The sequence below is a fragment of the Ursus maritimus genome, unplaced genomic scaffold (assembly GCF_017311325.1).
Source record: "Ursus maritimus isolate PB19 unplaced genomic scaffold, ASM1731132v1 scaffold_6, whole genome shotgun sequence".
Classification (NCBI taxonomy): domain Eukaryota; kingdom Metazoa; phylum Chordata; class Mammalia; order Carnivora; family Ursidae; genus Ursus; species Ursus maritimus.
Window position 1 is genome coordinate 84419915 of NW_024426774.1, and position 9863 is coordinate 84429777.

The 9863-nt window shown below is 38.9% G+C and overlaps 1 protein-coding gene across 7 annotated transcripts in view; it reads left to right on the plus strand.

The window, feature by feature from the left end:
- The window catches only part of CCDC138 (coiled-coil domain containing 138), a 162476-nt gene that overhangs the window by 23437 nt on the left and 129176 nt on the right, over window positions 1-9863 (plus strand). The window lies entirely within an intron of this gene.

Here is a 9863-nt window from a genome sequence, read left to right on the forward strand (position 1 = left end):
GTCAGCCCTCTCCCGAGTGCAGGTGGCTACCGCTTCCCGGCTCCTGAGCACGGAGGCTCCCTCCCCTTCCGTTTATCTTCGCTATCTGTGCGCGGTTTCACGGCTCCCCGCTTTGTACCTCAATACTCAGTGCTGGAGATGTTCATTTGTAGAGATCCAGATGTATCTTCTTGCGTCTCAGGCTGATTCCGTGGATGTTCTGGTTGGTGTGGTACCTATCCAGCTCGACTCAGGGAACCAGCTGTAAAAGGGGACCCCTACTCCTTCGCCATCTTAAGTCCCGGGAATCTGTTTATTTATAAATTAAAGTATAGTTGACATACATTATGTTAGTTTCAAATGTACAACATAGCGATTTGACATTTTTATGCATTATGAAATGCTCACCATATTAAACTAGTTACCATCTGTCACTATATAATGCTATTATAATATTATTTTCTATATTCTCTATGCTTTTCTATATTCTCTCTGATGCTTTACATCCCTGACTTATTTTGTAACTGGAAGTTTTTACCTTTTGACCACCCTCACCCCTTTTGCCCTCCCCTGCCCACCTCCCTCCCATAGTGGCAGCCATACCAGTTCCTTCTTTTATGAGTCTGTTTCTGTTTTGTTTGTTCATTTGTTTTGTTTTTAGATTTCACATAAAAGTGAAGTCATGCAGTGATTGTCTTTCTCTGACTTATTTCACTTTACATAATACCCTCAATGTTCCTCTATGTTGTCACAAGTGCCAAAATTTCATTCCCTTTTATGTCTCGGTAATAGTCCACTGTGTATTTTTACCACATCTTTATCCATCCATCAGTGGACACCTAGGTTTCCTCTATATCTTGGCTGTTGTAAATAATGTTGCAGTGAACAATGGTGTTCATATATCTTTTGGAATTAGTGTTTTCATTTTCTTTAGATGAATACTCAGAAGTGGAATTGAAGGATCATTTGGTAGTTTTTTTAATTTTTTGAGGAACCTCCATGTGTTTTCCAGAGTGGCTGCATCTATTTATATTCCCACCAACAGTGCATAAGATTTCCCTTTCTCCATATCCTTGCCAACACTTGTTATTTCTTGTGTTTTTGATACAAGCCATTCTGACTGTTGTAAGGTGATAATCTCATTGTGGCTTTGATTTGCATTTCCCTGATGATTAGTGAAGTTGAACATTTTTGCATGTACCTATTGGCCATCAGTATATCTTCCTTGGAAAAATATCTTTTCAGGACCACGTCCCATTTTTTAATTGGGTTATTTTGTTGTTGAGCTGTATGAGTTCTTTATGTATTTTGAATATTAATTAGTATCCAAGTATATTTTGGATATATCATTTGCAAATATTTTCTCCTATTCAGTGGACTCCTTTTTTGTTTTATTGATGGTTTCCTTCACTGTGCAAAAACTTTTTAGTTTCATGTAGATCGAATTGTGGTTTTTTCCCTGCAACTATTAATTTTTGTTTTTGTTGCCCTTGCCTGAAGAGACAGACCAAAAATATATTGCTAAGACTGATGTCCAGGAGTTTATTACCATTGTTTTATTTTAGGAGCTTTATGGTTTCAGGTCTTACATTTAGCTCTTTAATTCATTCTGAGTTTATTTTTGTATATAGTATGAGAAAGTGGTCCAGTTTCTTTGTTATGTAGCTGTTCAGTTTTCTCAGCACCATTTATTAAAGAGTCTGTCTTTTCCCCATTGTATATGCTTTCCTCCTTTGTAGTAGATTACTTTACCATATAAGCCTTAGTTTATTTCTGGGCTCTCTGTTCTGTTCCATTGATCTCCAAGTCAGTTTTTGTGCCAACGCTATACTGTTTTGGTAACTGCTGCTTTGTAGTAAAGTTGGAAATCTGGGAGTATGATACCTCCAGGTTTGTTCTGTCTCAGGGTTGCTTTGGCTATTTGGGGTCTTTCATGGTCCAAACAAATTTTAGTATTATTTGTTCTAATTATGTGAAAAATGCTGTTGGCATTTTTTGGTAAGGATTGCATTGAATCTATAGATTACTTCCAGTAGTATGGAAATCTTAACAGTATTTGTTCTAATCCATGAGCATGGTATATCTTTCCATTTATTTGTGACATCTTCAGCTTCTTTCATTAATGCCTTACAGTTTTCAGAATACAGGTCTTTCACCTCCTTGGCTAAATTGATTTCTAGGTATTTTTATTGGGTTTAGTGCAATTGTAAATGAGATTGTTTTCTTAGTTTCTTTTTCTGCTACTTTGGTATTAGTATAGAAACACAACTGATTTCTGCATATTAATTTTGTATCCTGCAACTTTACTGAATTCACATATTAGTTCTAATAGTTTTTGGTGAATTCTTTAGGGTTGACTATATATAATATATTGTCATTTGCAAATAGTGACGGTTTTACTTCTTCCTTCCCAACTTGGATGCCTTTTCTTTTTCCTCTCTAATTGCTATGGCTAGGTCTTCAAATGGTATGTTGAATAAAAGTGGTGAAAGTGGGCATTATAGTCTTGTTTCTAATCTTAAAATAAAAGCTTTCAGCATTTCACCATTGAGTGTGACGTTAGCTGTAGCTTTCTCATATTTGGCCTTTATTGTGTTGAAGTATGTTCCCTCTATACTCATTTTGTTAATAGTTTTAATCATGAATGGATGTTGCCTATTGACAAATGTTTTTTTTCTGCATCTGTTAAGATGGTCATATGATTTTTATCCTTTATTTTGTTAATGCGGCATATCACATTGATTTGCGAATATTGAGCCATTCTTGCATCCCTGAAATATATCAGAGTAATTCTGGCTTCACAGAATGAATTTGTCCTTCCCCTTAAATAATTTTGTAATAGTTGGGAGAAGGATAGGTGTGAACTGTTCTTTGAATGTTTCGTAGAACTCACCTGTAAAGCCATCTGTTAGTTGGCATTTTTTGATTACTGATTTAATTTCATTTCTAGTAATGGGTCTGTTCAGATTTTCTATTTCTTCCTGGTTCAGTCTGGGAAGATTGTGTTTCTAGGAATTTATCTATTTCTTCTAGGTCATACAAGTTTTTAGCATATAATTTTTAATAATAGTCTCTTAAGAGTCTTTGTATTTTTGTGGTGTCAGTTGTAACTGCTCTTTAAGTTCAGATTTTATTTTTTTTGAGTCCTCCCTTTTTTTCTTGGTGCATCTGGCTGTAGGTTTTTGTTTATCTTTTTAAATAACCTGCTCATAATTTTGTTCATTTTTTCCATTCTATTTTCTACCAGTTTTAAAGTCTTATTTCAGTTATTTCTCTTCTGATATTTATTTTTTCTTTCCTTCTGTGATCTTGGGCTTTGTTTGTTCTTTTTTAGTTCCTTTAAGTGTGAAGTTAGATTGTTTATTTGAGATTTTTCTTGTTTCTTGAGGTCGGCCTGTGATGCTGTAAATCTCCCTTTTAAAACTTCCTTTGCTGTGTCCCAAAGATTTTGGAGTGATGTGTTTCCATATTTGTTTGTTTCAGGTATTTTTTTATTTCCTCTCTTTCTTTGTTGATTCACTGGTTATTTAGTAATATGTTGTTTAACCTCTCTGTGTTTGTGTTTTTTCCTTTTTTCTTGTAATTGATCTCCAGTTTCATACCACTGTGTTTGGAAAAGTATGTTTCCATGTGGACTTGGAAAGAATGTGTATTCTCTTTTTGGATAGAGTGCTCTGTGTATATCTGCTAAGTCCATCTGGCCTGATGTGTTGTTCAGAATCACTGTTTTCTTATTGACGTTCTATCTGGATGATCTGTCCACTGATGTAAGTGGGGTGACAAAGTCCCCAGTTGATACTGTATTTCCATCAATTTCCCTTATTGTCTTTCGGTACTCCTATGTTGGGGCATAGGTATTTAAGTTGTTATTTCCTCAGTTGGATTGATCCCTTTATCACTATGTAGTGCCCTTCTTTGTCTCTTGTTACAGTCTTTGTTTTAAAGTCTTTTTTTCTGATGTAAGTATTACTACCCCAGCTTTTTTTTCTTTTCATTTCCATTCATATGGAATATCTTTTTACATCTCTTCATTTTGTCTGTACGTGTCTTTAGGTCTGAACTTAGTCTCTTGACTGGGTTTTGTTTTTTTTTCTTTTAATTTTACATATTTTAATAACCATATTTCAAGTAGTTTCCTTTGTAATTCTTTTTTTTTTTTTAATGATTTTTTATTATATTATGTTAGTCACCATACAGTACATCCCCGGTTTCCGATATAAGGCTCGATGATTCATTAGTTGTGTATAACACCCAGTGCACCATGCAATACGTGCCCTCCTTACTACCCATCACCGGTCTATCCCATTCCCCCACCCCCCTCCCCTCTGAAGCCCTCAGTTTGTTTCTCATAGTCCATAGTCTCTCATGTTTCATTCCCCCTTCTGATTACCCCCCTTTCTTTATCCCTTTCTTCCCCTACCGATCATCCTAGTTCTTATGTTCCATAGATGAGAGAAATCATATGATAGTTGTCTTTCTCTGCTTGACTTATTTCACTTAGCATTAGCTCCTCCAGTGCCATCCATGTTGTAGCAAATGTTGAGAACTCGTTCTTTCTGATAGCTGAGTAATATTCCATTGTATGTATGGACCACAACTTCTTAATCCAGTCATCTGTTGAAGGGCATCTCGGCTCCTTCCATGATTTAGCTATTGTGGACATTGCTGCTGTGAACATTGGGGTGCATATGGCCCTTCTCTTCACTACGTCTGTATCTTTGGGGTAAACACCCAGTAGTGCAATGGCTGGATCATAAGGTAGCTCAATTTTTAACTTTTTAAGGGACCTCCACACTGTTTTCCAGAGTGGCTGTACCAACTTGCATTCCCACCAACAATGTAGGAGGGATCCCCTTTCTCCACATCCTCTCCAACAATTGTTGTTTCTTGCCTTGTCTATTTTTGCCATTCTAACTGGTGTAAGGTGGTATCTCAGTGTGGTTTTGATTTGAATTTCTTTGATGGCTAATGATTTTGAACATTTTTTCATGTGTCTGTTAGCCATTTGTATGTCTTCATTGGAAAAGTGTCTGTTCATATCTTCTGCCCATTTTTTGATTTGTTTATTTGTTTCTCGTGTATTGAGTTTGAGAAGATCTTTGTAGATCTTGGATACCAGTCCTTTATCTGTAGTGTCATTTGCAAATATATTCTCCCATTCCGTGGGCTGCCTCTTAGTTTTTCTGACTGTTTCCTTGGCTGTGCAGAAACTTTTAATCTTGATGAAGTCCCATAAATTCATTTTATCTTTTGTTTCTCTTGCCTTTGGGGATGTGTCATGAAAAAGGTTGCTTTGGCCGATGTCGTAGAGGTTGCTGCCTATGTTCTCCTCTAGAATTTTGATGGATTCCTGTCTCACATCGAGGTCTTTCATCCATTTGGAGTTTATTTTTGTGTATGGTGTGAGAGAGTGGTCAAGTTTCATTCTTTTGCATGTGGCTGTCCAATTTTCCCAGCACCATTTATTGAAGAGACTGTCTTTTTCCCACCGGATGTTTTTTCCTGCTTTATCAAATATTAGTTGCCCAAAGAGCCGAGGGTCCATTTCTGGGCTCTCTATTCTGTTCCATTGGTCTATGTGTCTGTTTTTGTGCCAGTACCATGCTGTCTTTGTGATCACAGCTTTGTAGTACAGCTCGAAATCCGGCATTGTGATGCCCCCAGCTTTGTTTTTCCTTTTCAACAGTTCCTTGGAGATTCGGGGCCTTTTCTGTTTCCATACAAATTTAAGGACTATTTGTTCCAGTTCTTTGAAAAATGTCCTCGGTATTTTGATCGGGATAGCATTGAAAGTGTAGATTGCTCTGGGTAGCATGGACATTTTAACTATGTTAATTCTTCCAATCCATGAGCATGGAATATCTTTCCATCTTTTTATGTCTTCCTCAATGTCTTTCAAGAGTGATTTATAGTTTCTAGAATATAGGTCCTTTACGTCTCTGGTTAAGTTAATTCCAAGGTAACGTATGGTTTTTGGTGCTATTGTAAATGGGATGGATTCCCTAATTTCTCTTTCTTCGGTCTCGTTATTCGTGTATAGAAATGCAACTGATTTCTGAGCATTGATTTTGTATCCCGCCACGTTACTGAATTGCTCTATAACTTCTAATAGTTTGGGAGTGGCTTCTTTTGGGTTTTCCATATAGAGTATCATGTCATCTGCAAAGAGAGACATTTTGACTTCTTCTTTGCCAATTTGAATACCTTTGATCCCTTTTTGTCGTCTGATTGCTGTTGCAAGGACTTCTAGTACTATGTTGAATAATAGTGGCGAGAGTGGGCATCCTTGTCGAGTTCCTGATCTTAAGGGAAAGGCTTCCAGCTTTTCCCCATTGAGAATAATATTTGCAGTAGGCTTTTCATAGATGGCTTTTATGAGATTGAGAAATGTACCTTCTATTCCTACACTCTGAAGGGTTTTAATCAGGAAAGGATGCTGTATTTTGTCAAATGCTTTTTCGGCATCGATTGAGAGGATCATATGGTTCCTGAGTCTTTTCTTGTTGATATGATGTATCACGCTGATTGATTTGCGAATATTGAACCACGCTTGCATCCCAGGTATGAATCCCACTTGATCGTGATGGATAATCCTTTTAATGTACTGTTGGATTCTATTAGCAAGTATCTTGTTGAGGATTTTGGCGTCCATATTCATTAGGGAAATCGGTCTGTAATTCTCCTTTTTGAGGGGGTCTTTGCCTGGTTTGGGGATCAAGGTAATATTGGCCTCATAGAATGAGTTTGGTAGCTTTCCTTCTGTTTCTATTTTTTGAAATAGCTTTAGGAGAATAGGTATTATTTCTTCTTTGAATGTTTGGTAGAATTCCCCAGGAAAACCGTCCGGGCCTGGAGTTTTGTTATTTGGAAGGTTGTTTATCACTGACTCAATTTCTTCATAATTAATTGGCCTGTTTAAGGAATCAATTTCTTCCGGTTTCAATCTTGGTAGTTTATAGGTTTCCAGGAAGGATTCCATCTCTTCCAGATTGCTTAGTTTATTGGCATATAGCTGTTGATAAAAATTTCTAATAATCCTTCCAATTTCAATGGTGTTCGTCGTGACCTCTCCTTTTTCATTCATAATTTTAATAATCTGGGTCCTTTCTCTTTTCTTTTGGATAAGTCTTGCCAGTGGTCTGTCAATTTTATTGATTCTCTCAAAGAACCAGCTTCTAGTCCTGTTGATCTGCTCTACTGTACTTCTGGTTTCTGCTTGATTGATTTCAGCTCTAATTTTGGTCAACTGCTTCCTCGTGCGTGGATTAGGCCTGTCCCTCTGTTGCTGTTCCAGCTTCTTGAGGTGAGAATATAAAAACTGCATTTTAGATTTTTCTATTCTTTTGAGTGAGGCTTGGATGGCTATGTATTTCCCCCTTAGGACTGCCTTTGCAGTATCCCATAGGTTTTGGACTGTTGTATTTTCATTCTCATTGGTCTCCATAAATTGTTTAATTTGATTTTTGATTTCCTGGTTTATCGAGTCATTCCTGAGCAGGATGGTTCTTAGTCTCCAAGTGTTTGAGTTTCTTCCAAATTTTTCCTTGTGGTTGAGTTCCAATTTCAGAGCGTTGTGGTCTGAGAATATGCAGGGGATAATTTCAATCTTTTGGTATCGGTTGAGACCTGTTTTGTGTCCCAGAACATGGTCTATTCTTGAGAATGTTCCATGGGCATTAGAATAGAATGAGTATTCTTTGGTTCTGGGGTGTAGTGTTCTATATATATCTATGAGGTCCAACTCGTCGAGTATGGCATTCAAAGCCTTTGATTCTTTGCTTAGTTTTTGCCAGGGTGTTCTGTCTATTTCTGAGAGTGGAGTGTTGAGGTCCCCTACTATTAATGTATTTTTATTTATATGTCTCTTTATTCTGGTTAAGAGTTGGCTTGTGTATCTTGCTGCTCCCCTGTTGGGGGCATATATATTTATAATTGTCATATCCACTTGTTGAATACTTCCCTTAAGAATAATATAGTGCCCTTCTGCATCTCTAACTATAGTCTGTAGTTTAAAATCCAATTTATCTGATATGAGAATTGCTACCCCAGCTTTCTTTTGAGGTCCATTTGCGTGAAAGATGGTACTCCATCCCCTTACTCTCAGTCTGAATGCATCTTTGGGTTCGAAATGAGTCTCTTGTAGACAGCAAATGGATGGGTCATTTCTTTTTATCCAATCTGCAACCCTGTGGCGTTTTATGGGATGGTTCAAACCATTTACATTAAGACTGATTACTGAGAGATATGATTTTAATGTTGCCATGTTGCCAGTAAAGTCTTTGTTTGTATTGGCTGTGACTTTCTGTTCTGTATCACTCTTGGGGCCTTTTTACTTTTATAGAACCCCCCGTAATATCTCCTGTAGGGCTGGTTTCGTGGTTACAAAATTGGTTAGTGACTGGCGATTCTGAAATGTCTTTATTTCTCCATCAATTCTGAATGACAGCCTTGCTGGATAAAGGATCCTTGGCTGCATGTTTTTCTCTGAAAGAGCTTTAAATATGCTCCCCCAACCCTTTCTCTCATTCCAGGTCTGTGTAGACAGGTCTGACGTAATTCTGATGCTTTTGCCTTGGTACGTGAGAAATTTCTTTGCCCTGGCCGCTTTCAATACTGTATCCTTGCATCTAATATTTGCGAATTGCACTATGACGTGACGTGGCGTAGGTTTGTCGTGGTTGAGCTTGGGAGGGGTCCTCTCTGCCTCTTGGACACGAATGTTTGTTTCCCTTGCTAGATTAGGGAAGTTTTCAGCTACAATTTGTTCAAATATCTCTTCTAGACCTCTGTTTTTCTCCACCCCCTCGGGGATGCCGATGATTCTAACATTGGATCGTTTCATTGAGTCAGTAATCTCCCGTAACCTACATTCGTGGGCGTGGATTTTTTTAAGACCATCTTCTATTTTCATTTTTTCCTCTATTAACCCATCCTCCAATTCACTAACCCGTTCCTCTGCTTCTGCGACCCTGGCCGTCAGAGCCTCTAGTTTTGCCTGCATTTGGCTCATAGAATTTTTAATTTCTGTCAGATTCGTTCTCATTTCTGTCCTTAGGGATTCTATATTCTCAGTAACCTTTTCGTTAATAGTTTTTTCAATTCTCCTCATCATTTTGACCATCGTTACTCTGAATTCCATTTCTGATAATTTGGTTACATCCATATCCATTATTTCTGTGGCAGAGGCCACAGACTCACTGTCTTTTCTTTGCTGGGGGGGGGCTTCTCCTTCTTGTCATTCTGATGGGGAGAGGTTGCGGGGTTTCCAGAGCCCAAATTATTGACTGGGTCCCAGGCCGTGCCCCTTGTTTTATAGGGATCTTAGGGATGTGGGCTTCTTCTTTAAAGATTTTATTTATTTATTTATGTGGCAGCCAACCAGCGAGAGAGGGAACAGAAGCAGGGGAGTGGGAGAGGAAGAAGCAGGCTCCCAGCGGAGGAGCCCGATGAGGGACTCCTTTCCGGAACGCCGGGATCACGCCCTAAGCCGAAGAGGCGCTCAATGACTGTGCCACGCAGGCGCCCGGGTTGTGGGCTTCTTGATTTTTCAGCCTGCCTTCTGGGGGAGGGGCCTGCCGCGCCGATACTCAGGCAAACCTGTTTGGGTAGAGTCTCCGTGTCCCCTGCGAGGGGGGATGGGGATGGGCACTCTCTGAGCTGGTATTTCCAGGCTTTTGTTCTCTGGCGGCTTTCCCTGGCGGTTTGCTGTGCCTCTTCTGAGAGTCAGAGCAGCAGCGGCCGAATTTCAGCCTCTGTCACGGAACAGAAGGATTGCGGCCCGTTCTCCACTGATGTTCTGGCCACTTTAACTCCGTTACTGTTGGTGCTGCTCAACCCTGCAGCGTCCCGGGATGTGCGCCCCACACCCGGCGTCCCAGCCCTCA